The following is a 27,635-nucleotide window of genomic DNA, read 5'->3' on the forward strand; positions in this document are numbered from 1 at the left end:
ATGTGGAAGCAATTCAGGGAACAAACTCTGGGCCTGATTTTGAATTTGTGGATGGACCATGCTCCATCAGGGCGACAGAGTAAATTACTTTGCCACCCTGCCACATTATGAAGTGCCTGCTGTTCAAATAGACATTTCAACCTCCGTTAGGGTTCCTGCCAATGAATAGTAACTCTGGGGAGAGGATGTAGCCTTACGGCTAGAGTAGTCGACCTCAGAGCTGGGAAACCGGCTTCAAGTCTCGCCAACCATGCTCAACATTGTGTGATTCTGGGCAAATCACTTCATTTCCCCGTGCCTAACAAAAATGAATGTGTCCTCGTGTAAAGAAATTGGTGCTCATGTAAAGCGCTCTGTTACCCGATATCTTCGGGTTTAGTTTGGGCTATATAAAATTCTAAAAAAAAATATTAAAAAAACTCTTTAACACATGACAGAACCGTACGCCAAAAAGAAAATCCAAAATCTAGATTTTCTTTTTGGGAAAAAAACAATGCCCCACCTCGATATGGGATTTTTGCCTAATGGTGTCCACCTATCTAAATTAGGTAAGATGGGTGAGCATATAGCAAAACCTCCAACAGCCCCTATTCCATCGGAGATGGAGTCGTCTCTGCTGTCTTCAAACTATGATCCACCCGAATTTATATTGGGGGGAGAGGGGGGGGGGAGGGGGTGGATCAAATTCCTGGTGGGGAGGGAACCCCGCCATCGCTGCAACAGAATTTTCTCTGCCAAGATATAAATCAGGCCCTCTGTTCTTTGTTTTCAGCACTATAAACCTCCTCATAAGAGAAAGGTAGGTAACTCCAGGTAAATAAACTATCCACCAGAAAACCTCTGGCTTTCCTGATTCTGTGTGTGACAACTAGGAAGGAAGACTTAAAGCGAAGATCTTTGAGAGGTTGGTAAAGTGGAAATAATAGATTGAATTATCACTTGGCCCTTCTTCCAGAAGGCCCTATGGGTGAGGCACATGGCCTTAAACTGGATTCTTGCTTTGATTGGCAGCCAATGAAGGCTCCTTAGTGCTGGTTTTGCAGATTGTTGATGAGGGATCTGCAGGAGCACGCAACCAGCACAGTACTGGATGATCTGGAGCTTATAGATGGTAGATTGGAGGGCCCCCAGATAGAGGGAATTCCCGTAATCCAACCAAGAGAGGATGAGAGCTTGGACCATGATCCTTCTCGATTGGAATGGGAGAATGGGGAGGATCTTGCAAAACATCATCAGAAGGCCGTAGCAAGTGCAGAGATCTTAGCAGCTTGGTGATTAAAGCTGATTGCGCGGTCGAGCCACATGCCACGGCTCTTAATCTGGATCTTTGGGTCTGGTGCCGGACCGAGGCAGTTAGGCAAGAGCAGAACAGGATTGAAGGAGGGAGAGTTGCCAAGGGGCATATGCTCGGTCTTATCCCCGTTGAGCTTCAGGCAAACCCTAGGTGACAACTGTAACGGAGACGTTATAGCTGATGATAGAATCATGCTTGTTAGACCTGCCATCTTTGGCGTGGTTTCCCCTGACTTTTTTGTCTCTACCTCCTGTATTTTTGACCCTGTGCTGGATTTTGTTTTTGCTGGTTTAGATGCTTTGGGCACTTTGCCACTGCTGATCAGTGGCAAAGTGCAAGTACTCCCCAAGTAAATTGTAATTGTGATTGGTTATCCATGATTGGCATATTTGTATTACCAGGAAGTCCCTAGTAAAGTGCACTGAGTGTGCCAGGGCAGGTGATTCAAATGCTACTAGTGGGCCTGAAGCACTGATTGTGCCACCCGCATGAGTAGCCCTAAAATGGTGTCTCAGGCCTGCCACCATGGTGCCTGGGTGCAGTTGCTAACTGCCATGCTGCCCTTGCAAGTGTCCGCAAGGGCCAGGCTTAACCCTTTCATTTCTGTACACATTGGGCACCCCTATAGAAGGCCCTAGGTACCCCCCTGGACAGGGTGCAGTGTATATGAAAGGTAGAGCATGTACTGGTGTGTGTGACATGCTCTGGTAGTGAATTACAGCCATTTTTGTTTTTCACTACTGAGAGGGCGATCTTGCCCATAGGCTCCAATGGGGAATGCGGAGTATAATGTTTACCTGCATATCTTCCCATAGGAGCAAGATAGAAAATTAAAGTCTGGTATCCCTGAACTCAGAATTTAATAACACATATTTTAGGAAGGATGGTTTTTAAATCCTGTGTTTGAGAATAGCACTTTTAGAAAGTGGCTGATCTCTTGTCTAACCTTTCTGTGCGCCTTTGCCTGTTTGTGAATTGACTGTCTGGTTTGTGAGTGACAGTGGCTGGGGAGCCCCCAGGAGGGTGGATGAGTCAGCCCTAGGAAGAATGACTGCATCTGCATCTTGAGTGGTGGGAGGGGTTAGCACCTGGGCCTGAATAGGGAGGTGCCTGCCTTGCACAATGCTGCAACCACCTCCCGCTGGGCGGCTGACAACCCTGCTCCTTTCTCTGGAAGGAAAGGAGAAGACAGAAAAACAAAGTGCTCAGGAACTAACATGAACTGGTTCTGACCAAGTCAAGGCCTCTCGGCCTCTAGAGAACAAAGAAAAGACTGGTATAAAAATGGCTACCCAGACTACAGAAGATTAGATCATCCAGGAATCAAGAAGGAACCTCTGCTAAGAAGAAAGCTGGAAGACTGAAGAGGAAGGACTGTCCTGCTGTGTGCTTGTGGACTGACCTGCAGTTGCTTTGCTGCCAAGGAGAGGGGAAAGACTTTGCTGTGTGCTGTGTCCCCTTGCTTGAAGAGATCTCCAAGGGCCTGATGAGACCTGGCCTCCTGTTAAGAAGTCCCAGGAACAAAAGGACTTCACCCTCAGCTTCCCCTGAACTCTGATGTATGAGTTCTGGCCTTCCTTGAGTGCTTGATCCAATTGTGGGGCCTCTGGAAGTTGTGCCTGCTGTTTGGGAAGCTGAACAAGTTGAAACTAAGACAATCTGCAATTTTCACCCATTGCGCAGAGTAACGTTAGGACTCCTAACTTTAGGACTCCTAAACTGAAAAAAATCCTAACTTTAAGACTTTCAGTATTCCCAGAAGGCATTTAGGAGTCCTAAAGTTAGGACTCCTAATGTCTGTGAATACCGAAATGAGTAAGTGCCTTCTGTGAGTACCAAAATGGTAGTAAGTTTAGGATTTTGTCTCAAGTTAGTTCTGTGAATCGGGCCCATGGTTTTCTTCCACTTTTCATCAAATCGCTGTCATGCCACATCTGATAAGAAAGATAAAGACAAATGTGGAGAAATTAAATCAACTTCCTGGTCTATCTGAAGAGGAAAGGATAGTTTAGAGACTCTCAGTCAAACTGTTTGTCTACCATAGGAAGGGGGAAATTCAAGAACTCTGCATATTTTCACCTAAATTCACAGCTATCTGACTTCGTGGACCAACATGATCTGCTCCATCTGGCACAATTGTTCTTTAGATCAACTTACAGCATGGAATCAGCGCTGGTTGAAATATCTAAGGCCATCCGTGAAATTTTAGATGCGGGGCCAGGGCTTCCCTGGTCCTGTTGGACATACCGGCCGTGTTTGATAACCTTCCCGATGCCCTGCTCTTGACCCGCCTATGGCAAATCAGCGTAGTAGGGTCAGTCTGGAACTGGCTTAAATCTTACCTTGAGGGTAGAAGTCAGCAAATCTGGATTCCACCTGTTACAGATGCTCTTCAGAACTTGACCACAGGGTTCCTCAAAGCTCTGTTTTTAGCCCCCTGCTGCTCAACATTTACGTTTCTCCATTCATTCGGCTGTCAGAGGATGTGGATGCCAAAGTCATCGCGTAGGCCGATGACACTCAGCTCTTGTTCACGTGGAAAAAAAAATGAGTCTACCACCTCTCATGGGGGCGTGGCCACGCAAGATGGCCTGTCGGATGTGATCCGTATCGGCTCAGTTGCTCCCAGGCTGTCGTGGGCATACCTTCCACCCCAACGTAGCCTAATCGCAGCTCAGCAGGTGTTCTTTGCTGTGGGGGCAAAAGTGCTCTCAGCAGAATCTGCAGAAAATTGGCTGATGCCATAGTTGAACACGGCTCGCAGTGACGTGAGGAGAAGCCCAGGATGGCGGCGACATACCCTGATCCAAGGCTGCTGATGCTACCCAGCCCCCAGTTCCTGCGCCAATGGAGAAAATGCAGACAAGTAGACGCCCGCGGTTCCACTTACAGCCGTGAGGCTCAGCTCTGAGAGCAGCGGCGATGCGTCTTGCACAGATCCAGTGCATATGAGAGGTCTCTAACATCACTAAAGGTAGGCAGGGGCTCCTGCTTCATATTACACACCTGATTCCTCCGTGGGAGGCAGCTGGTGGCCACAAGGGGCCCTTGAGGCAGCAGCAATGTAGTTACTATTGCCTGACTTCAACATGGCGGATTCAAGCCCACAAAGAGGTTTCATCATGCCCACGCCACTGATGCACACCTGAACATCATTTGGCACCCAGTGCCAGCACAGACGCATAACGGTACTGGAGGTCGGGGGACAGTATGCCTCCAGCTGGACACCGGGGAACAGCAGGGAGGGCCTGACCATAAAATGGCCGCCACAGATTAGTCTTGCTCTTAAGCACTCTCGGGCCCTTCAGGGAGGTGAGATCCAGTATTTGTATACAGGGCCATTGTACCCTTACAGAGAGGGATCACAGCGACACAAGAGAAGCATCCAGAAGAAGAGTCTGTGGAAGCGCCGGTTCCTATTAGTGACCGAATTTATGCCACCTAAGAAGATGATCTCTATGGTGTCTAGCTACTTGGCGCCTGCGGAGAAGACTCAAGTCCAGAAGAAAGAGACCCCCGATCCAGTCATGGCTCTGACCACAGAAGATCTGCTCAGCTCCCTGAAGGACGTTAAAGCAGAACTTTGCGCTGATTTAAAAGGAGACCTGCAGGCCTCCATGGCTCAATTGAAAGCCAATCTCTCAGAAAAAATGACCTCTCTACAACAGGATGTGGACTCCATTAGTACAAGGTTGTTGGACACGGAATCCCAAACCCAAGAGCTCGACAAGACAACGATGACTACGGAAGACAAGGTAGAATGCTTACATTCGTAACTCCAACTGGCCCTGTTGAAGAATGAGTACCTGGAACACAGGTCAAGACGCATGAACATACACATTAAGGACAAGAAGGAGGGAGCAGAAGGTCCAGATTTAGAGGCTTTCGTGGAAGGCCCGTTCGCAGAGATACTTGGGCCTAAATATCTAAAAATTTAAATTGACAGGGCGCACAGGGTGGGTCCGGCTCTGCCGGGTGAGAGACGTCGCACTCGAGATGCCATTGTCAAGCTCCATTCTTACAAGGTCAAAGAAGCTATCCTCCAAGAATCCAGAAAGAAAGACTCCATCACCTTTCAAGGCTTTCGGTGTGTCCTATTTCAAGACTAGGCGCAGGCGACCCTGCAGAGACGTCAATCATTCAGGCCTCTCACAGAGAAGCTCCAACAGGTCCAAATAAGCTATAGGTGGACTTATACCTTTAGAGTAGTGTTCAAATATAAAAACAGAGAGCAGCACATTGCAGAGCTCAATGAGGGTTTGGAGCTTCTTGAGATTCCAATGCCGGACGATGGGGTGTTGAGCTCGCAGTCCGGTAGAAATGCCTCCTCTCGGTCCAATTCCACAAAATGGGAAACAATTCCTAAAGGGTGTTCATCCAGGTCCTGATTCACGGACAGCTGCAGGGAAGGAAGGTTTGCCTGGAAATTGATATTCACGAGGAGGCCAGATACTGGTAATTGCACTGGAAAGGACCACCTTCACATGTGTTGATCACAGGGTAGGAGGTCAACATGTTGAGCAAACCTTAACCCATATTGGCATACAATACGATGTGATTAACATAGACCGAACACGTGTTTCATCTGAACAATGCCTATGGGGGCACACGCGATGAGGAGGAGTGGTCAACATCTTTATGATACAGAACGCACAAAACTTTAAGGTTGATTGTCAAGAGGTGACCCATAGACTACGGCAGATGAGAGCGCAAGGGAACTGGGAAAAGGTATAATATACCCCACATGTCCCAGGAGTGATCAAGAAGCATACAACAAGGACTCCTGCCTCAACGGCATTAGGTTACTTTGGACATCGCTACTGAGACAGCAGGAGGGACAGGCGAGGGCAAGGACCCCAGCCTGCCGATCCTCGCAAGACCTGTAGCACCTGCAGGGCACATGAGGGTCCTGCGTAAGAACAATGTTAATTGTTTTGGTTATGTTTTACATTTAGAGGGAGAGTTTGGGTGGAGGCGGGGTTGGTGGAGAAGCAGAGGGAGAGTCCCTGCTACGTCACATGGCGATCTATATTGTTGAAGGAGCAAGGACATTGATGAGGAGTAACGGACAGAGGGGAACTATGGAATATGCAGGGGGGACACAGGGCGCAGCGGCAGGGATACCTCATAGGATGACATCCGTCACTACGTGGAATGTGAAGGGCCTGAACTCGCCGACCAAGTGGCAGAAAATTTTAAAGTACGTGGAGGACCATCAATTCGATGTGGTGGTGCTCTAAGAGACGCATCTTAAATGGTTTGAAGAGTTGAGACTTAGACACAAAAATGATTCACTTATATACAGGTCAACCACCAAAACAAAGCACAATGGAGTAGAACTAATGTTTCACAATCACGTTAAATTTCAGACGGAAGGCATCCAGATGGACAAAGACGGACGGGTAATAATGGTAAAAAGAAAGCTCAGGAGTATATCCGTGACATTTGTTTCGGCCTATTTACCTAATTCAGGACAAGCGGCATTTGTGAAGTCACTACTGAACATGGTGAGTGGATTTGCCGAGGGTCAGATAATTGTTATGGGGACTTTAACCTTACTTGGCATCCTACAGACAATAGCTCTCAGCCACACAGGTCCACAAAGGTGGTGTCCCTAACAGGTACATGCATCAATATTGCATTTTGCGATTCCTTAATTGCGAAAAATAAGGAATCGCAATTAAGGAATTGCAAAATGCAATGCATCAAGAAATCGCTAAATAAATTGCGATTTCTTAATATTCCTTAATTGCGATTCACATTTTGCGAATCGCAATTAAGGAAAACCTTCCCATTGATTTCTATGGGCCAAAAGGCCCATAGGAATCCATGGGAAGGCATTAACATTTTGCGATTTTCATTTTGCGAATCGCAATTTGTTAATGCATTTCAATGGTGCTGAGGGGGGTCCAAAGGACCCCCCCCCAGCACCATTGAAATGTTTTTGTAAGTGCAAGTTTCACACACACATGTTCAAAGGACATGTGTGTGTGTAACATGACACTTTCAAAAATGCATTTTTGAGCATTTTTGAAAGATTTCGCAAATTAACACAAGGTTCAACCTCGTGTTAATTTGCTCCCCCTATTTGCGAATTCGCAATTTTTTAAACATTCATGTATTGCATTTAAGGAATTGCAAAAATGCGATTCCTTAAATGCAATCGCATTTTCTGAAATCGCAAAAAATAGCGATTTCTTGTACTTTTGGATTGATGCATCCCAAATAGTGATTTTGGAATCGCAAATGGCCGAATTTTGCGATTCGCACCGTTTGCGACTCCAAAATCGCTTGATGCATGTGGCTGTAAATCCCTAAAACAAGCCTTTTTGACCCTGGGGTTCTTTGACGCATTGAGATTTCTCAATCCCTCCGCCAACGTGTACACATACTACTCACATGCCCATCAAACATACTTCAGAATCGACTACATCTTTATGTCTCAGGACCTACAAGGCACCCTCCAGGGAGCGAAGATCCTTCCTATCTCTCTATCTGACCATAGTTCCGTGACGGTGGGCCTGAATTGGGGTGGCAAGACACAGGGATTCACGAAATGGTATTTCCCTGCCTCACTGATGCGGGACAATGTGCACCACAACGAACTGCGGCATGCGATTAAAGACTTTTTTCATACAAATGACCCGGGTGACACATCTCCCCGGAATAATTGGGACGCTTTTAAGGCGGTCATTTCGGGTAAGTGTATAGCAATGGTATCAGCGCTAAATAAGGAAAGGGTAAAGGAGCGAGAGGACCTGGACGAGGCATTATCCAAAGTAGAGAGGGAATTCAAAGAGAACCCCACACGTAGCCTGAAGTGCCAGCTGGGCTCCTTCAAAGGGAAACTAGGTGCAATATACACAAACAGAGCTGAATTCACCCTGCTCTATCTTCGCCGGAGTGCTTACTCACAGGGGAATAAGGTGGGCACGCATCTGGCAAGGCTGCGTAGGGAAAAAAGGAGGAGGGAGTTTATTGGAGGAATTCAAAAGAGAGGGGGGTTAGAATTTGATGACAGGGTTAAAGCCTCTCTGTTCAGCGCCTTTTACCAAGTTCCCTATAAAGCAATGCCGCCTGACCTATGGCACAGATGGAACATTTAGACTCACTCGCTCTCCCTACGATCTCAGAAACTTGAAGAGACCAGCTGGACACTCCAATCTCTGAAGAGGAAGCGCTCAAACCTCAAAAGTACCCGCGGATGGACAGACTAACAGCCCTCTTTTACAAGATGTACACATCCAAACTATTGCCCCATCTGACAGTCCTATTTAACGACATAGCTACGAGACAGGAGGTAGCCCCCACCCTGGCAGTGGCAATCATCACTGTAATCCCAAAGCCGGGGAAGAACCCGCAGCATTGCGCCTCATATAGACAGATAGCTCTCTTAAACCTCGAACGCTAAGCTTTACTCGGCCATTTTAGCGACCCGTTTAGAAAATCTTCTCCCCGACATTATACACCCGGAACAGTCTGGTTTTATAAAAGGGAGACATTTGACATAAAAAAACATACCTGACTGCAGTTTTCCGTTGGCTCACTTCGGTTCAGTTTAAGTGCAATGTGGATAAAACTGAGATTATCTTCTTAGGTAACTTCCCTCCACTGTTCTGGCACTCTTTGTGGCTGGATGAGGCTCCCTTGCCATTACCTATGGGTCGACCCATTAAGAATTTAGGAATTTGATTTGATGAAAAGCTGTGTTTTGGCCTGCAGATTACTAAACTTTCGTGGAACTTGCTTTGGCACTTTGAAAGCTTTGAAAAACATTCGTACCACTACTCCCGCTTTCAGCACGGAAAACCCTTACCCAAGCCATGATCACATCTCGCATTGATTATGCTAGCACGCTGTGTGTTGGTCTGTCTGCCTATTTATTGAGTAAACTCCAGGTTGTCCAGAATGCTGTGGCCAGGTCCTCCTCAGTTCCCCTAGGAGGGTTAATGTTAGGCAACATCTGCACTGCTTGCACTAGTTACCGGTGAAAGAGAGGGTGAAATGTAAGTCCCTGGTTACTGTTCATGCAGCTCTCTATTGGCTTGGCCCGGCTTATCTGAGAGCCAAATGTAAGTTCTATGTCCCTGCTAGGCAGTTGCGCTCTTCAACAAAGAATATGGCATGCGCCCTGAGGTTCTGTTGACAAAGGATAGGTGGTATCTCCCTTACACGTATGGCTGCTGTAGCCTGGAACCAACTCCCAGTAGGGTTACATGCTCTTCAGAACCCTAAGATCTTTAGGAAGAGAGTAAAGACCCTTCTCTCTAGTTAGTTCTGTCCTCTGTCTAACCACTTTTCTGGGCACCCGGCGGAATACTGCTTTTGGAGTAACTGCTCATGTTACAAATGCTGATAACATAACATAAATAATAAATGCAAATTGAAGGGAGTCCTGGAGTACATTCAGGATAAGTCTCAGTCTCTGATTCCCAACCATTGGCCCTTGAAAAGAAAACCGGTCTAGCATTCACATTAAGAGAAAGTGCAAAATGACTCCTTGAAGTCCTCCATGACCACACACGCCTTCCCCTGAGCTATAATAGATAACGCCTAGGATACATAAGAGCGAGGCAAGTGCCTGGAATGCTTATGCTGACAACAGGAGGCATGAGAAGATAAGTCACCAGGAGCAGTCCAAAACCTTGATTGACTCCGGCCCCTCGTTCCAACCCCTACAACTATAGAATGATTGCACTAATCGATGTTGAGACTAAGTTATATGCATCAAGTTTGTTGGAAGACCTAGAGGATTTGGTGGATCGAACAAACTTGATGCCAAACAATCAAGCGGAATTTCGGGCAGGAATGGGCACACTTACAAACATATCAACGGTAACTCTTCTAGTCAATCAAGCCTATGGAAAATTCCGCACCTTGCATGCATGCTTCATCGATCTCAAAGCAGCATTTGACAATGTTCCGAGGGCAAAATTATGGGCCAAAATGCAAAGTTGGGGAGCACCCACTAAACTATTGGAAGTCATAATCAACTTGTACTCGCACATGTGGGTCCAAATAACGAAAGGCGACAGGCGCACTCTAAAAAAAAATTCTTACATTAAAGGTACTAAAACAGCTGTGCATTCTGGCTCCCTGCCTATTTAACATCTATACCACTGACTTTGAGAAGTACCTCTAACTCACACAAACTGACCCCCCAAAACTGGGCAAAACATTGATACCTAGCCTTCAATACGCGGACGACATAGTCCTCCTAGTCCAAACACCAATATGCCTACAGAGATCGTTATCTCAATTAGGTGCCTACATTACTTCCGCCCAACTTTCAATTAATCAACAAAAAACAAAGGTGCTATGGTTTTCAAAACTCCCCCAAAACAGGAAAAAAGGCAAATTTACTTGAAAGCTAGATGCAAACCCAATATCCCAGGTGGACTTGTATAAATACCTGGGGTTTCATCTTGATCATAATCTCAATTTTAAGTCACAACTGGAACAAGGCAAAACAAAAGCAAAACAACTCCTCTTCGCCTTTAAACCGGTTCAGAAGAAACTAACAGGCTGCTCAACAGGACATCTCCTTAAAGTAATTGCTGCAAAATTCCACCCCTCTATATCCTAAGGGTTGGAAATTATGAAAACAAAAGATGCCACTGTCCTAAACCTAGCACAGTCCTTTCTCTTTATAATACCCCAATATATCTCTCAGGCTCAAATTCGATTGGAATATGGACTCAAAAACCAGATACCCGCAGGACAAGGTGCATTGGCCAAATATTACTGGCGGATGAGGGAAGCCGAAGATAACACTCTGGCCCACTTCTGCTGGGAAGAGATAGAAAAACAAGCCAGGCTAAAGAATTCAACTTTCACCATCCTAAAAGAGCCCCTCCTGGCCCTTCAACTCGAGGAAGCATGGAGCACAATGAACACATACTCCGGATTCAAAACCGCAGCTAATAACACAATTAAACAGGTCTCTTTGCTAATGGACAAAACTACCTTCGCCATGAAAAGTCGCGCATGAGGAGTGACACAATCGTATCAGTCACTGAAGCCCCAAGCATACCTATCTGGACACTTTTCACAGCACAAAAAGCACTTTTTGACGCTGCTACGGCTGGGCTCTTCCCCCACTAAAGACTTAACTCAAAAATGGATATGTAGCTGGTTGACCAAAGAATGCCGCCTCTGCGGACAGGGAGAAGAATCACTGCTACACCTTCTATGCCTTTGCCCCTCATTACTAGAAATCAGAAAAACACTGCTCCGTGAGTTACTGAGGAAGACACAATTAGAGAGGCAGTCATACAATGTCTCGGAGGCTCGTTAATTCAACAATCTTGCATAGCCATAACCTTCTGGCATATGGCGGCAAAAGAACTGGACAAAAAAAATGCAAACAAATAAACTGGAGCAGCCCATAACTGAACGGCCCGCTCAATTTTCAAATAGCACTGCCGTCTCGCATTTTATTATTCCGAAATTTCTAGAATAATATTTTATTGTATAATCCGATACTTTTAAAACTACTACTCGTCGACTGCTCAAGCACCTGATAGTGTCATGCACGTGTCTTAAATTTAATTTACAATGTATTATGGTGGTTTGTATACCCTTTTATGATTTTTAACAAAATCAAATAAAAGTATTATGACTTTGACTTTACAGGTCAGTAATTGCCCCAATTTTCAAATTTTATAATAATAAAACGAATCTCGTAGTGTGCCCTGCATCACAAAATGCGATGCAGCCTGCACTACGAAATTCGTTTTATTAAATAAATTGTTTACTTACCTCCAATTATCCATACTCTGTTTTTAGCATCCCCCACCCTGCCCCTCCCCGCCCCGCCTTTTGCCCCACCGCAACTCCCTCCACGAGCCGCGGCTGTCCAGGTGTCTTGAATCCCCCTGTCCTGGCTTCAGCTTCAGCCTCTCCCCAGGGCAACAGTAAGTCTATTAGGAAGGGGAAAAAACGCGGAGGAGGGGGGCTTGTAAAAGTTAAGCCTGCCGGGAAGGATACTAACCAGGCACATCAGAATAGACGGGAGGGCAGTCTGGACACAAGCATCGAAAGTGTTGGTAATAATACTAAAAACAGTACTACAGAAGGTTACGGCAGCAGCAGCGCTAAGAGAAAGTTGAAGACTGAAAAGAAAAATACTTTGACCTTTTTATCTGGGGAAGTAAAAAAAAAAAGAATACTAAAACAACTAGGTCTAAAGGCACCTTGCTAGAAGCTAAGCCCAAGATTACTCCTTCCCTAAGGTCTTATTTCAAAGTCCTACCGGAGGTTTTGTGCCTTGTAAGACAGCGAGAGGCTGGAAAGTTGGGGAGAGGGGAAACAATTGAACTGAAAAAAGGATCTGCCAATCCAAATGACTTAAAAGTAGAGAAGATAAAGTAGGGGGTCCCACACTTGCGCTGGGGCTGGCTATGTCTGATACTGAACGTCCTGCTTTGGAGTGGAGAGGTAACGCGATGGAGGTGCTGAAGGAGGTGGCAGAGCAGGCACTTCAAGCAGAATCCCCTGATACTCCACAGGTCTCATCTAAGAGCCCAGTTTTGGAGGTAGGGGCTCGGACAGAGGAGCGACAGCTCCAAATCCGGAGGTTCATTCGATTTCTTCCTTGGAGCTTCTTTTGGCCTCATTATCATCAGACATAAAAAAAGGGTTCAAGGTCTCAGCCGCAAACCAAGGAGGGATCAGTAGCTTTTGCGAGTCACTGGATAAGAAAGTGGACCTTCTAAATACCAGGACGGAGACATTAGAATATAATGTGGGGGCATTAACAGAGCAGCTTGATGTCCTGAAAGTTGAACTAGTTGCTCTCAAAAGAGACGAGGGGGTTCTACGAGACAGTTTGGAAACACTACAAAATAATTCCCGTAGGAATAACCTGCAAATACTAAATGTTCCAGAGGGGAAGGAAGGTGATGATCTTAAGCCCCTCATGATCACACTTTTAAAAGAATCACTTGATTTAGAGCTCTCAGAAGACGAATTGGGTAGGGACATTCAGAATATTCACAGAGACCCCTTCAGAAGAAACCTGAATCGATCTAAACTAAGGAAAATCCCAAAAATGTCCTTACTTATTCATTGAAAGAGAAGATTCTCAATTTATCTCTTAAATATAAATCATTGAAGGGCAAGGATTTTCCATTTCAGATTAGATCAGACCTGGCCAGAGTCATCTTAGATAGGCAATGGGAGCTGGGCCGGAAGCTGGAGGATCTTAAGACATTCCTTGCCTCCTTGAAGATTATGTTCTTAAACAAAATGTACAACGTTAGATCATACAGGAGGCAAATGATTTGTATACTAATATGCAATTGAGACAGGATCCGTAAACTAATTACTTCATCATATAATCACCTTTAGCCTATATCCCCAGTTTCTCCCTTGGATCTCTGGATAGCATACCTTAAAACAAAACATCATAAGTATTTTTCTATGCGGGAGGATCAAGGGGGGAGTTGATAATGCTTTAAAACAAACAAAAAAAGACATAGACAAGGTTTTTGTCTCTCTTTTCTCTCTATCTTACACCACATTTCACATTTGTTTCGTAGAAAATAGGTCGGCTTAGGTTAAGTTAGGTTTGTTCTTTTTCCTTTTTTTCTCAGCATCCCGGGTTATGTTTTTTGGAGTGGAGGGGTGGGCATCTCCGGGGTGCAATTATCTGGACTCCATCTGTCTGGATGACTAAAGGTAGGGTTCTCCATTGATAAGGGACGTTATGGAACCCTGCATTGGATAAAACTCCAACTAATAGAGCTGTAGTATTTTCTAAATCTCTGGAGCATCTGCTTGGGGCCATGAGACAGTTCACCCTATCGGATATCTGGCGGAGGAGGAAGTCTACTTTCTCTCACAAGAGGTCGAATGGTTTTTGGAGGTGAACATTGGCTCAGCTCTGACAACTGCAGTATAGGACTCCCTGAAAGCCTTTTTACGTGGCAAAATTACTAGCAGGTCTTGTCATAGGAATAAAAAGTATAAGGAAGAGATCATGGATATTGGAGATAGGCTGAAAGATGTAGAGGTAGATCTCTCAGGCTCAGTATCTCCAGAAATTTTGCAAGAGAGGCGAGATAAGGTCAGCGGATTAAAAGCCCAGCTTGAAAATATTTTGAACATCAGGCTTACTCAAAGATGGGAAGCCAGTAAGATCTCTCACTTCGAGTATGGAGAAGGAGCGGGAAAAGCTCCTCGCATGGAAGAGCAAATCAGACCGAGCAAGGAGTTATATTAAGGAGATCATACATGAGAATGGTACTTTAGCTATGGATGAGGAAATCTGGGATGCTTTTCAGACCTTTTTTCAATCTATCTATCAGGAGGATGGTAGCGTAGAAAGCCCTAGTGCACAGAGGTGGCTTGGAGGTATTACTCTCCCCTCCCTCAATTTAGAACAACAGTAATATTTAGACAGGGCCTTTTCCTGTGCCGAGGTAAAGGACGCTATCCTTAATGGCAAGAACGGAAAGGCCTCAGGCCAGATGGGTTACCTGCCGAGATTTATAGATTAATAAGTGATCAGGTCGTCCCTACTATGACTAACCTTTTCAATCAGATCTTGCACGAAGGGTTAAGTCCACCAGATTCATGGAACGGTGCCACCATAGTCCTGATCCTGAAACCAGGGAAAGCGGCATCCAATTGTGGGTCTTATAGACCCATATCCCTCTTTAATGCCGACTATAAAATCTTTACCTCTATATTGGCAGCAAGATTGGGTATAGTGACAGGGGACATTCTGCATTCAGACCCGAAGAGTTTTGTAAAGGGTCGCCAGTTATTGCACCTAACATATGATCTAATCAGAGCAATTGATCTGGCCTCCACATAATCTATCCCCTTGGAAGCTATGACCTTGGACGCCACCAAGGCTTTCGACAGGGTGAATTGGAAATACCTGTCGGAGGCCTTGGAAAAATTCAACCTTGGCGAGAAGTTTCGTCATACAATACAATCTATTTACAGGAGACCTACGGCTAGACTTTTGATAAATGGCAGTACCACAGGGCCCTTTGACATATCTTGAGGTACCAGGCAGGCCTGCCCACTCTCCCCTCTCCTTTTTGACTTATACGTCAAGCCATTTGCCCAATTGCTTAGAGAGGACCTTAATATTCAGCCTTTCAAATATGGAGAGCGGGAGAGGAAGGTAGCCCTTTATGCCGACGATATTTTAATCTGCACAGCCAATCTAGATTCTGCCTTTCCAGCTGTCATTAGCCAAGCCCAAGAGTTTGGTCTAGTCTCAGGCTATGAAATTAATGCTACTAAGACAGAGGTAATGGTTTGGAACCAGGAACTGGATCACTATCAGCACCGGATAAGCCCCAAAATGAGATACCTCGGGGTAAACATTGTGCAAGACATAGCTAAGATAGCTGAATCTAATTTGACCACGGTGGTGAGAGAGTGCGGGAAGTTAATGAAATCTTTTTTTTAAACATTTTTATTAGCATTTTTCATCAACAAATCAAACATGAAGCATGTCATTGTCGAGCAACACACCCATCCCCCTGCCCCCGAATCCGCTGTCCTTGTCTCCTGTTGTAGTCTAAGAGTCACAATGTCCATTAATTCAATGTAGCATCCCATTCTGAGTCCTCCATCGAGCGACTCCAGCCCCTCTATTTCAGTTAGTTCCATGGCAATAGGAAGCCCACCCCAATCATGCAACTCACAACCCACCATCCAGCCCATGATAGCTCCTCCACTTACCCCATACCCTGCCAAATTTCTTGGGACATCCCCAGGCCTTATATGTAGTTCTCTCAGCAGCCATATAGAGGTCCATCCACTTCCTCCAGTCATCTAGTTGAGGCGTTTCTGGCGCCCCCCATCTCCTGGCCACATCCCTCTTAGCCACCACTAGGGCCAATACCAGAAAGATCAGCAGCGGTCTAGCCAGATCCACATCATTCGTCATCCCTAGTAGCACCAGTTTGGGATCTCAAGGTATGATGGTCCTCAACACTTCCCCCAACTCTGCCAAGACCGCCTTCCAAAAGAATTGTATAAGTGGACATGCCCATATGGTATGATAGGAGTCCCCTACCCCCGTATTACATCTCAAGCAACTAGGGTCCGGTATCCTTCCTATCTTGAATAGTCGTGCCCTGTCAAAATTGGTCCTATGGAGGACATTAAATTTAATCAACCGCAGTCGAGATTTAACCGCTACCTCCCTTGGATGCATCAAGACCATCCCCCAATCCACTTCATCCATATCCCCCACTTCTCGCTCCCATGTGCACATAGGTTCCCTAGTTTATCTGGCCGATTATTCATTATTGTTTTATAGGTAAGGGACACTGTCTTGGTAGGAATGCTTTCTTGCAGCAGGCGGCCCTCTAGTGTAGCATATTCCAGAAGCGCCTCTGCCAGGGCTCCCTCCGCCATCCACGCATGTCTTAGTTGCATGTATTTGAAGTATTGTGTGTGGTGGAGCCCGTAGTCTTTGCATAGAGCAGGGAAGGCTTGTAACACGCCGTTTTTCATCACATCTCCCAGGGTCGACATGCCATTAGCATCCCAACTCCGGAACCCCTTCAATTTACTAAGCTCCTTGTGCCAGGCACACTTCCACAGTGGAGTCTGTTTGGTTAATCAAGTTAATGAAATGTTGGGCTTCACTCCCCCTCTCTATCATTGGCCGAGTCAATTTAGTTAAAATGTCAATACTCCCAAAAATTACCTTTTTCTTTAATAGTATTCCTCTCCACTTTGAGAAATTACAAATTGATAAAATCAAGAGGGATATTAATTCCTTTGTTTGTGGATACAAATTCTCCAGGATACCTCGGAAAAAGCTAAGACGCAGGAGGAAGAAGGGAGGTCTTGCTTTGCCAGATATCCAGCTTTATGCCTGGGCCTTTCAACTCTCTCATGCATGTATGTTATTGGAAATACCGGTCAATACTGGAGCAGGAGGGATGTTTCTAGCTATGCTTCAGGGTGCACATTTACCGGTGGAGGGTTTTTTGTTTAAATTTGAGGATGCTAAGTTATAAAAAAAAGTAAGGCTCAAGGTCTTGCAGGGTCTGGGTAAAACATGGGCAGATTTGAGGAGGTCAGTCACTCTTGAATACTTCTCTAGTATGGCACCCTTATGGGACTCCGCCAATGGTCCAGAGTGTCTGAGGGACAGTTTGGCAGCTCCTTTGAGGGAAACCGGTCTGGCAGTTTGGGGGGGACCTGATTTTAGACGGCACTCTAGTAACATGGGAACAACTTAGGGAAAGGGTTGGGGCTGGCCTTTCTAAATTTAAATATCTCCAGCTGGCCAGTTGGGCTCAGTCGCACTCACAAACAACTCACGGAAGCCTATTAGGTGGAAGTAACGATTTGGAAGATAAGCTTGTGACTAGACCCCAAGGGAAGAAGGAGGTTTCCTTCTGGTACCGGACAATCTTGGAGGAGGTAGATGGTGACTTTAAACTTGCAGAGGAGCTGAGGGGAAGCTCTCTACCTGCTCAAGACTGTGATACATTATGGCAGTGTTCGTGTAAAAGCTTATGTGAAATTGTAAAGCCGGCGTGGTTAAAAAGGAACCTTCTATTCACTATTCATAGGGCTCATTTTACCCCGCTGAAGCTTTCAAAAATCAACAAAGAGTTGCTGTTTTTTTGTAAGAAATGTGGACTGGCCTCGGCCTCCGACATTCATATGTTTAAAGAGTGTCCAGCTCTGGCCTCCTTTTGGGACAGTATTGGGAAATTTTTGTCAGATATAATAGGAAGCCCTGTTACTATCGACTTGCCCCTGATCATTTTCGGCTTGCAAGACAAAGTCAGAGGACATGCAAGATCGCTACTTTTTTATGCCATGCTCCTAGCAAGGAGACAAATCTGTATAAAATGGACAGATTCTATCCCTCCCTCCTTTTTAGACTAGCAGTCTCCTTTTCTGGCAACTTCCAAGATGAATTTATCGAGGAAGCAAAAAGAAGAGAATAATCTTGAATATACTGCAAGCAAGATGGATAGTTTAATTTTTTTACCTGGTCCTATGATTATGCTACCTTAATACTCTATGGGCCATGTCGGATACTCCTAGTTTAGAATTGGAAGTCTTAAGACAAAGGTCATCTTCCTCCTGGAGTTTGTAAGTAAAGTTATCTCAGTTGGTGTCTTTGAGTACACATTAGCAAGTCTATGAACCGGTAGATCGGCCTTCCCAACCCCCAGACATCTACGCCTCTCAGCTTGCTGAGTGTGGGTACAGACTGCCTGAGTGTATATTTGAAGCGAGATTGGTGGAGAATAAGGACAAAAAATATATATTTTTTGTCATGGTCTGCGGCCGCCTTCAGAGCTGGTTGACTCTTTTCCACACTGATGGTACTGCACTTGAGTATGTGCCCACTTTCACCTCCCTGGGGGTACCATTTGATTGCAAGAGTACCTGGAAGCACTTGAGGAGTGTGAGAGAAGCTCAATTCAAACAAGCCATAGCCTCCCTGTTTGAATTCGGTGTCAAACTAGGGTCTATGAGTCTGGACGCTGCCGCTACGATATATACAACTAGACCTGTACTGAGTGCCTCCTACAGTGTAGGGGGTTGGGTCGATCACTCCCAACTACAAATTAGTGAAAACAGGTTCCTGCATAGATTACTGTCAATAGAATGCGATGATCTAGGTCTTCAATACATGGGGGATATATTGAGGCTGGACTCTACTCTGCTATGGCTGTCATTCTGGGCCCAAGTCAGAAGCAGCCTTGACACACACAGTGATTACTGATTGGATTAAATTAGTTGAGGCCCATAAAATCAAGACTTGTAAGCAATCAGTAGGATGGACCTGTTTGACAACACGGTGTCCATCAACCGATCAGATAAAGCAATAGTGAAACGTGAACTATTAAAGCTTATCTTTGAGAAGAGATGGGAGGTTGATCTGAAGGGGTGGTCGTTCAAGCTGTACCTCCCACTGAGCACTCCTCCAACAACAGAGTCATATCTGCTTAAGATACCACGCAAGCAAAGGTTCTATTTGACTGGTGTCATATCCTTCAAATGTGTACACCAATCAAGATCTATTTCCCTGCCTGTGCAACTCAAAAGTGTCTCAATCAGAATTTCATTTGTTTTTCTTTTGTGATCTGTATATAGAAGAGTATAAACCTATATTGAGACCACTATTGAGAACTGGAGTATTTGCAACTGTTCCAGACTGATACGGTGTGTCAAACCATTTATAGAATCATGTTGTCCCGACTCAATTGCTAGGAAATAAACTGATATGCATCTTGATTACCCTTTCTAGTGAACCTAAATTGCCTGGATCAATTTAATATCTACATAGTACTGTAGTTTACACATCATGCATTTTAACTGAAAGTAGAAGAAAATTAATTCTATTTTCTATTTTTAATGCACAAAGTCAGTTTATTCATCAATTGCATAAAAAATCATTTGGATATATTGTATTCTTCCTGTCATCTTTATTTTAAGAAAATTACTGTATTCTTTTAATTGCTTGTATTTTATATTTGTGCTTTTATCTTTTATGGTATGTTTCAAACTCAATATATATATATATATATATATATATATATATATATATATATATATATATATATATATATATATCCAGTTCAGTTCAAAAGTCTTTATTTAGTTTGAAACATACCATAAAAGCACAAATAACAAATACACGCAATTAAAAAAAATTAAGTAATTTTCTTCAAATATATATATTTTTGTTTGGATTCTAGGTGTTAAGACTTTTCCATCACTCAGTTTGACCAGGAGCCATGTTTCTGAATGAATTTCAATTATTAGGTTTTTTTTTTTTCAGAGTTTTATATAGTGGGAATTTGACACAAAGACATCGGGTATCAGAGCACTTTACATGAGCATCAGTTATGTTACACAAGGACACATTCATTTTTGTCAGGCACAGGGAGATTAAGAGATTTGGCCAGAATCCCAGGAGTTGAGCATCAATGCAAAGACTCGAACCCGGTTCCCCAGATTTGAGATCAACCACCCTAGCCTGTTAGACCACATCCTCTTTATTAGTGTTTGATCCACCCCCTCAAACGCAAATTTTGACCACAGTTTGTTGCGGTCAACCCTGTCAAATGTGGCTGAGTAGTTGATAAATCATGCATATCATTTTTTTTATTTCACATTCAATGTGTTTTTAACAAGGCAGTTGATAACAACAGTGTGATACAAGGTCAAGCAGCCAGTTTTAAACCATGTTTGATGAAATGTGGTTATTACTTGACTTACGGTCAAATCTGTCAGTTTCTTTTGTAAATGGTTAGCAAAAAATGTTTCCATAGTTGCATGAACTGAGCCTCTAGCTCAGCTCAACAAGGTTTGTTTTCACTCCCACGATTGACTTGATGAACTTAGTTCAATGTACCAATGATTGAATATGAAAGACAGGTATTTAAACCCTGCAGAACTAATCCAATAAGTAGATGAAATGGCGGGAATGCTTTTGGGTTACAAATTGATCCAGGGACACCATGGTGATTACAAACCAACCTTTTTCCTTTTCTTCAATACCACACACAAACTGTGCATGAAAAAAAAATACACTGTGACCAAAAAGCATTTTTATTTAAACAGATGCACCGTGTTGCTGAGCACATCTAAAATGCCCACACATAAAATGATTAAAACAGCACAAATTCTTGTTGCAAACAGCAAAAATAAAATTAACATTTCTACTATGATTAAAACGTCATCTAATAAAAACGTAAAACCCTAAAATCTACCTATTTGTATTGCTCTAGGAGAGCATAGAGTAGCAGAACTTGCATCTAGATTTTCTCAGGGAGAAGGAGCACACTGAATACCTGTTTACAGGCAAACACTGTAATTATCAGTAGTCAGAGAGGGCGTTTTCCCTGTGAAAGGCAAACTCGGTCTCTGGCAATATCAGCTTTTAGTAGAACGTGCTAGGCAGGATCTTCTCTGGCAGTATCTTGTGCAATAATCTGAGCTAAGGACCTCTTCTAACAAGTGGTTAGTCGCTGCACTTTTATACTGTATCTTAGCTAAGATAGAGTTATCAACTTCACCTTTGGAATGTCTGTGTAACCAATGAGCAGAAATATGCTAGTCTAAGACACATTCTTTTAAACAAATAAGGTGAAAATACAACAATTCAGACTACCCTGTAATAGCTATTGTTGTTTTACCTAGACATTGAGACAACAAGGGGCTTGGACCAGTTGATTTCTATATCTGAATGACTTTACTCTTTGACAGGTCCTTGGAAAGATAAGGACAGACAACATCTGTGTCAAAGGCAAGCATGTTGATGATTCTGCAAACATACAAAAAGATTGAGCCTCAGGCTTCTTAAAGTGGAGTGCAGCCTTATAGTCTTTGTGTCCCTATCTATGTACAATCTTGCCATCATACAATAGCTATTAGGTTCTGGTTTAGGACCCGTTTGTAAATTGTTTGTAAAGTAGATCCCCTTTCAAGGATGATGGTGTTAACCCTTTCGGCGTGCATGACGAGCTGAGCTCGTCATAACCGCCGTGGAACGCCCACGCGGGGATAAATCCCCTGCTGTGTGGGTCGTTCCATAGAGTGGCCGAAGTCGTGACGAGCTCAGCTAGTCATGAGCACAGCTCTGCTGTGCAGCGTGACAAGCTGAGGTCATTACGAGCACCGTGGTGCCGCGTGCACCCCTCCCCCCCCTGCACCGCGGGGGAATTAACCGCGCTGGGAAGGGGTTAACACAGCGGAGAGCATAGGGTTAAATAAAGACATTCGAAAAGTGGATCAATTTGCTGCAGTTTATTTTTATTATGGCACAAGAAATACCATTTGGTCCAGGGGCATGTATGACTTTTATTTCTCTCAAGAACGAAATAATTTAATTTTCAATAGTTTCTGGTTTAATGGTGGAGATATATCAAAACAACAAGATCTCAATTAGTAGGGCATCAAAGAGGCGGAGTGCAGTCTTTATTATTAACACAGCCCAATCTCGGGTACAGTGGCAGGCAATCTGGGCCCATTTCTTCCTGAACACCGCATCTTCTAGAAAATTTCTAGGTGCATTTGTGACTAATAACCCCTTCGGAACTGAATTCTTCATAAGGTATTCCTTAAGCATAGTTCCATGTAAAATGGCTCGAATACGGTTTCTTTTTTGTTCCCCTAATTTATCCCATTCAGTTGTTTGGGAAATCGTCTGGGATATAAGCGGATCTGCAAACAAGGATGCATCCCAGAGGAGAGCATCTACTTCTTCCCTTGTATAAGAGAGACCTATATCTTCCATTTTGTGATATGGGGTGACACTAAGAAAGAGTCTAAAAAACTCTCGCAGCTGTACGCTGCTAAATATATCAAAACAACAAGAGAGTCAGGGTCAGTAAGCCACTCCTCTACCCCTATTCAATATATAACAACAACATAAGAGTGACTAAAGGTGCAGTGATCATAATATCAAAATGCAACAAAGCCAAAAAACTACCAAATGTGCTCAAAGCAATAAGTGTAAAAGGGGAAGGAAAAAAAACTCTATTTAATAAGAAGAACCCTCACTCACCCTAGTGGTGACATGCTTCGTCATAGGGTTCCCACTGGGGAGACCGAATGTCCCCCCAGTTTGCTACGCCTGATTTACAGCGGAGCTGGTTTTTGTGAATGAATTTTTTAAAGTGCTCAAAGTGTATGTGAGTGCAAAGTTAAAAGAAAACAGCTGTACCATAAACCACTTTATTAAATGGTCAGCTGGTCTCATTAAAAACAAGTGAAAAGGACTAATCGCAGTTTTTATTTGAACCGCTAAGTCCTAGTGAAAATAGGTCGACATGTTTCAGCTGTTTAATGCTCAATTTTGCTCAGCTTTCTTCAGGACCAACTTAATCCCCTGGCGGTCCGCGCTCGCTAAGGCGTGTCCTTACCGTGGGGATATGAATGTGAAAAAGTGAAAAACTCACGGGTTTACCCGTGTGGGCACTCCTAGATTTCACCAGGGGCCAAAACCTGTAAGACATGAGATCAAACATTTTTAAACAACATGGCATATTCATTAGTAACTTATCGTTCATAGTTCTACCTTTAAGAATAATTGCCACTTTCAAATAAAGTTACTTTCCCATATCGCACCTTTTAACACGCAAATGCGGTTTGGTTAATAAATAGCAGTTTGCAATTTTACCTCCACTACATCTTAATTGTAGGGGGAGATTTCGAGACCTGAAAGTATCCCAATGACAATTACGCAGAATCCAAATGAAATCTAAAGAATCCCCGTATTAGTGTCAATCCTTGAAGGAATCTTTATTGAACAATAGTGCAACACCCCTTTTAAAACTCCACCGATTGAAAACCGGGAAGAAAATAAATAAAAGCACACAATTTAGGAAGAATAAAGGTACACTCACAACACATATAGATTGTGTATGCAACATGGGCTCGCGGTGGAGGCAATTTCTTCACGTTGCGCGAGATCTAAAGACAAAGTGAAATAGTCAACAGAACGCGTAAATGCGTCACCATCGAGCACACATACCTGATTACAGACTCAAACAAAGTTGAGCCTGTCAGTCGCACTTACTTGCTGCACAACGCCTCGCCGCCACAAACCTATTTGGCACACTTCCGCTTCCCAAAAAAACACCGGGCCATGTTGACAAGTGGAAATAAAACGGCACGTGACCGTCATATGCTTCATCACGTTGCCTCGGCAAAGCTATAATGCTGACCCAACAAACAGTGCCGGAAAACTCTGTCATACATCCGGTTTTGTAGTATGGAACTTTATCGAATTCTCACACGAGGCCAGATTGACAAATGAACAATCTTTTGCTAGTGCTTTTAAGCGAAATCGCTATGTTAGAATAAGCATTTGTTCAGTAAAAAGCCAGATTCGGGGAGCCAAATAACCAGTAAAAATGCAACACAAATTTGTTTTAGCAATAATAAGTCATGCGTTATACAGATCGTTTACAGATCAGTCTTGTGAAAATATATTCATAGTTATAAAGGGACATTAAAACTAGGACTGGAGTCAGTGGAGGTTCTGCAGGTGTTGGGTGATGTGTTTGTGTCGAGGGATGCCAGTCTGGCTGCGGAGTTGTGTATTGTCTGGAGCTTGTGTAGCAGAGACTTGTTGATCCCGGCATACAGGCGTTTTCTTAGTCCAGGCTGCTGGTTATGAGTGCGTGGGACATGGTCTTCCTTGATTCAGGGGGATCCTTTTGAAGGTCTTGCGGAGGATGCGGAGAATGTTGAAACATCTGGAGGTGATGGCGTTCACCTGTCTGGTCATAGAGAAGGAGGAATTGAGTACAATGCTGAGGTTTTGGGCATGGTACATGGCGGTGGGAGGTCTGCTGAGGGCGGTGGACCACTACTAGGTGCTGTCCTAGACAAAAGGGGAGGATACGAGGATGAGGACCTCTGTGTTCTCTGACTTGAGCTTCAGGCAACTGCTGCTCATCCAGGATGCGATGTCCTTCATTCCTTCTTGGAAGTTGAGTCTGGTGGTGACAGGGTCCTCAGTGAGGATGAGCTGGGTGAAATCAGCGTAGAATACTATACTGAGTCTGTGCTATCAGACAATGGAAGCAATGGGGACATGCAAATTTTGAAGAGCGTGGGGCTGAGCGACGATCCATGGGGTACTCCGCAGTTGATTTCTGTGGGTTTGGAGAGAAAGTGTGGTAGTCTAATTCTTTGGGTTTTGCTGGTGAGAAAGGAGCGTACCCAGTTGAGGGCGGTTCCCTGTATGCCGGTGTCATGGAGTCTGGCCATGAGTGGGCAGTGGCAGACAGTGTTGAATGTAGCAGAGAGGTCAATTAGGATCAGGGCTGCGGTGTGTCCTTGGTCGAGTAGGGTGTGGATGTTGTCTATGGCGGTGAGTAGAGCGGTCTCGGTGCTGTGGTTGCTGCGGAATCCGGATTGAGAGGGGTCAATGACTGAGTTTTCTGCAATGAATTTTGTTGGCTGGGCATTGATTATCTTCACAGTGATTTTTGCCGCAAACGGCGGGAGAGAGATGGGTAAGAAGTTTTTGAGGTCTGTGGGGTCTGCTGAGGGGCGTCATGAGCAGGGGTCTGACTTCTGCTCATTTCCAGTCATCGGGCAAGATGCTGGGCTAGAAGGTGGTGTTGATGGTGTGTCATAGTTCTGGAGCAATGGCGACTCTGTGGTGGATGTGCGACTGGCAGGGGTCCGTAGGGGCCCCTGAGAGGGTGCCTCTCATGGTCAAGGTGGTGTCTTCAGTGGTGACTCGGTTCCAGGAGGAGATGTTAGGCTGGCTGGCGTTGCTGGAGAGGGAGGGGGTTCCCGAGTCAGGTGTCTGGTCGTTGAAGTGGTCATAGAGGCTCTTGATTTTCATATGGAAGTAGGATCCAAGCTTGTCGCAGAGGTCCTGGGATGGGGTGATGTCTGTGGTTTCGCTGGGGGGCTTGGTGAATGCCTGGATGACACTGAAGAGTTCCTGGGGGTTGCTTGATTTGGGAGGATCTTGTTTTGGATGAAGGTCTTTTTGGTGGATCTGATGGGTTGGTGGTATTTTGACATGGCATTCTTGTAGTTGGTACGATCGTCTGAAGTTTTTCTGTTTGTCCAGTTCTTCTTGAGATGTCTACAGTTGCATCTGGATTCTTGGAGGTCGGTGGTGAAGCAGGTGGCCTTCATGGGGTGCAGTCTGCCAGAATTGCGTAGGGGGGGTGAGCTCGTCTGCACAGTTGGATATCCATCTGTGGATTTCTTTGGCTGGGAGGTTGGCGACGGTCGAGGTGGTGGGGGTGTTGCGGTTGAGGGTGGAGTAGAGCTGCTCCTCAGTGATTTTGCTCCAGTTCCTTTGTGGTGGTGTTCGGCGCGGAAAACTTGCAGTTGTTATTTCTTCCAGGGTTGAGGGCGAGGAAGGCAGCTGAACCGTAGCAGTGGATGGTTGGAGATCCACGGTGCCTGGCGCTGGTCGCGGTCGAGTCACGGACGGGTGAAGATGGGCTTGTTTTTGGTGCGCCATCGGCAGGGCGGCCAATAAATAGGGGAGGGGAAACAGGTGGGAGGCGGGAGCTGGAATTGGCCGGGGGTAGGGCCCCGGGGGCAGCAGAGGCGGGAGGGGAGCGTAAAACCAACAACAGGAGGGTACAAATGGGAAAACAAATGCACAATAGCACTAGAAAGGCACAATAAAGACAAAACAGTAGTAATGAGGGGCACAGTAATGTAACAAAGCTCGTCTGAAAACATGCACGAATCAATCTGGATCAGGGCTCGAACCCCTACCTTCACTGAACCCTGCACAGGGCATAATAACAGCGGCTGAGCTGCAGGGGCAGAGGGCAGGTCCCTACAGGTCAATAAGCCTTAGAGACAGCTCTCAAAGGCTGTTTAGCAGAATTCTTCTGGATAGGATACTGGAATGGCTGGCTGCTAACGAGATACAGACCATTTTGCAAGCAGCTTTTCGGTTATATACCAGCACTGCGGGCCAGGTGTTGTCACTCCAGGTAAAACTCTGGAAAACTGTGGTTCTGGGGGCAGCCACCTCTTTTTTGTGTTCATAGACCTATGGTCTGCGTTCAACCTGGTGCCCAGATTCATGCTCTGGCAGGTGCTGGGTGATATGTGAATTCCCAGCTAGGTGATTTGGGAATTCCCAGGTACCTCTATTAGGCTTTACGAGCGCAATTATTCCCATGTTAGATGTGGACAATTGGGAGAGTTGACTAAGCCATTCTCTGCAAACAGGGGGTCAGACAGGGTTGTATTCCTGCCCCACTCTTTTCACACTATACGTTAATGGGTAGTGACCATGCCTGTTGCACCCATGGTTCGGTCAATATGAGACACGTGACATGTACACGTGTATCCTTGCAAACCAAAGAATTTACTGTTTTTGACCTTACACTATAATCTAGCCTACTTGCTCCATGGGAGGACAGAGGTGGAAGAACCTACTCAGACTTTCTGAAAACAAGAAGTAAAAACACAATCATGTGTGGTAAAGATTCCAGCATCCTGATTTAAAACCTGTTGGTTTGTTTAAAAGGATTCACAAAGTAGAACTACAAATATTGTGGCCTCCCAGCAGAGTGAAGCACCCATACACACATATGGCACATACAGCATCATGCATACTCTTACTGTCTATCTTCAGTGCTTCCAGCAGCTTTCCCTTAAGTGTCCTCTCGGTCTCCCCGTCGATGGAAACTGATGGAAAGGCTGGGGTTATATATACTGAGCTCACTTGGTTAATTGGTTCAGGTAATGAGCGGTAATTGGAAAGCACAGGTGTGTTCCCTGTGTCCTCCTAGAAGGTGCCTGGCTGCCTGGGAGAGGGGATATCCTGATGGCAGTGTTTTCACTGGTCTGTGTGCAAAAGAGGGGTAAAGGCTCTGTTCCGCGC

The 27,635-nt window shown here is 44.9% G+C and overlaps 1 protein-coding gene across 1 annotated transcript in view; it reads left to right on the forward strand.

The window, feature by feature from the left end:
* Positions 1-27,635, forward strand: part of LOC147701256 (IgGFc-binding protein-like) — a 70,315-nt gene that overhangs the window by 38,060 nt on the left and 4,620 nt on the right. The window lies entirely within an intron of this gene.

This window comes from Lissotriton vulgaris, chromosome 7 (genome assembly GCF_964263255.1).
Source record: "Lissotriton vulgaris chromosome 7, aLisVul1.2, whole genome shotgun sequence".
In the NCBI taxonomy this organism is placed as follows: domain Eukaryota; kingdom Metazoa; phylum Chordata; class Amphibia; order Caudata; family Salamandridae; genus Lissotriton; species Lissotriton vulgaris.